This window comes from Natator depressus, chromosome 15 (assembly GCF_965152275.1).
Source record: "Natator depressus isolate rNatDep1 chromosome 15, rNatDep2.hap1, whole genome shotgun sequence".
NCBI lineage: Eukaryota > Metazoa > Chordata > Testudines > Cheloniidae > Natator > Natator depressus.
The window spans coordinates 5,691,820-5,694,355 of record NC_134248.1 but is presented as its reverse complement, the minus strand read 5'-3'; positions in this window follow the sequence as shown (position 1 = coordinate 5,694,355).

Sequence of the window (2,536 nt, the reverse complement as noted above, 5' to 3'; positions counted from 1 at the left end):
TTTCTTCCCTCTTAGCTTTGCACACACACCCCCGCCCCTTCAGAGTCAGGTGAGCATTACCTGATCGCAGTCCCAAACTGACCAAAGGAAGGGGAGTGACTCACTCAGAGTCCAACAGATTCTTTTGTTGCTGCCTAGGCCAGCATCCTTTGTTCCTGTGAGGCTGGGCTGTGTTTGTCCCATACATGACCTGATGAGGTGTGAACTGCGTCTCTGCTCTTGGAGAGTTTTTGTGTGGGCTTGCTTTAAGCCACGAGGATACTCAGCTTCATTACTATATACATGAAATTATAACCTATAACATTACTAACAACCATGCTCAGTGCATCATGAGCCTTCTGAAGACACCCGACATGACAAACTTTGCATTGGATACTACATAATCATTTTACAAGGATGAACATGGAGGTGTAGGGTGTTCCCCCGAGGTACAGAGCGTCACAACTGGGCCTTTAGATTGGCATGCGCTGCAATGCTCTATGTCCCCTCCACTCTCCAGCCTTGAATCAATGGTGGCAGCTCAATGGAGGAATGAGAATTCCGATATCGAGCATCCAGATTTTGGTTCCAGGCATCTGCCAGATCATTGTAACCCTGGAGGAAGAAATTCAGTTCACTTCCTGCAGAATCCATTAATGAAGTCGTTTGAAACATAAATTCAAGCTATGTACTGTACAGAGCAAACTGTAAGTCCAGGCCAAGGCTTTCTGAAGTACAATGTGACGCATGCCTGCAGGAATGAAGGTGCTGAGGAATTTAGGGTTGAATGGACAGGTTGGCACAGTAGAGACATTACACAAGAGAGATGCCCTAGAGCTGGGAGAGGGACCCAGGTTTGGTCAACTCTGTGCAGCACATCAAGGAACTTGCAAAAGCAAACTGAAGATTGCTGTCCTTCGCTGTCACCATAGTCCTAGAGTTTAAGGCCAGAAGGGACCAGTGGAGATTGTGGGGGAGGTTTAGTTTGGATATTAGGAAAAACTTTTTCACTAGGAGGGTGGTGAAACACTGGAATGCGTTACCTAGGGAGGTGGTGGAATCCCCTTCCTTAGAAGTTTTTAAGGTCAGGCTTGACAAAGCCCTGGCTGGGATGATTTAGTTGGGACTGGTCCTGCTCTGGGCAGGGGGTTGGACTAGATGGCCTCCAGAGGTCCCTTCCAACTCTGTTATTCTATGATTCTATGATCCTCAAATCCTGTACAGCACAGGCCAACACCACCACCCAGCACCCACACACTAACCCCAACAACCAAAATGAGACCAAAGTATTACAGCCCTCAGGTGACTAGACCCATGGTTTTCAACCTTTTTTCATTTGCAGACACCTAACAAATTTTGAATGGAGGTGTGGACCCCTTTGGAAAATTTAGACATAGTCTGTGGCTCCCAGGGATCTGTGGACCCCAGGCTGAAACTCATTGTACTAGACTGTTCTGTGCCACAAGTGCAGAGCAGGGTGGACCAAGGTGCACTCCACAATGGCAGGGCAATGATTACGTGAGAGATACCCAGATAATGCTGGCAAGTGACCTGCACCCCCATGCTGCAGAGGGCAGTAACCCCCTCAAGGTCACTGCCAATTTGACCCGGTGGGAAATACCTGCCCAACCCACAGATGGCGATCAGTTACACCCCAAGCAAGAACCAGCCAGCCAAGCACCTGAGAGAGAATGCTCAGTGCCACCTAAGAGTCCCGGCCCTTCCCATCCTATGTCCCTTCTCCAGCCATGGCCATCCCTGATGCTTCAGAGGAAGGAAATAAAAAAAAATCCCAGAATATGCTGGGGAGAGGGGAGTGGGGGAGGCTCTCTACCTGACCTCTGCTGATCTGACACCCTGAAGCATGAACTTTAGGAACACTAGACAGATACGGGAAGTGAGCCCCAGAGCTGCCGAGCCATGCCTCTCCCACCATCATAAGCAATCCTGTCATACAATCCCACTCATAAATTTGTCCAGCTCTCTCTTAAACAAATTGTTTGCCCACACTGTTCCTACTGGAGGCTGTTCCAGATCCTCACCCCTCTGATGGTGAGAACCACCTTCTAATTTCCAGCCTGAATTTGTCTCTGGCCAGTTTATCCCATTTGTTCTTGTGCCAACACTGTCCTTTAGCTTATACAGCGTTTCCCTTTCCCTTGTGTTTATCCCTGATGTATTTATAGGGAACAATCAGGTCACCTCTCAGCCTGCTTTTCATCAGCTAGACCCTGCGTTTCCCTGGTCAGTCTAGCAGATCTTCTCTGCCCCGTTCCAGCTGGAATTCATCTTTCTCAAGGATGGGTGACCACAGTGGCAGACAGTGTTCCAGATGAGCTCTTACCAGTGCCTTGTATAGTGGCATTAATACTTCAATATCTCTGTTGGAAATGCCTCACCTGATACAGCCTAGGATTGCATTAGTCGCATCACACTGGTGGCTCAGAGTCTGGTGGCTCCTGTGATCGATACACATGCCCAGATTTCCTCCCCTGTCATTTCCAACTGATGAGCCCACAGTGTGCAGCAGAAATTCTTATTAGCCCCTCAGTGGATG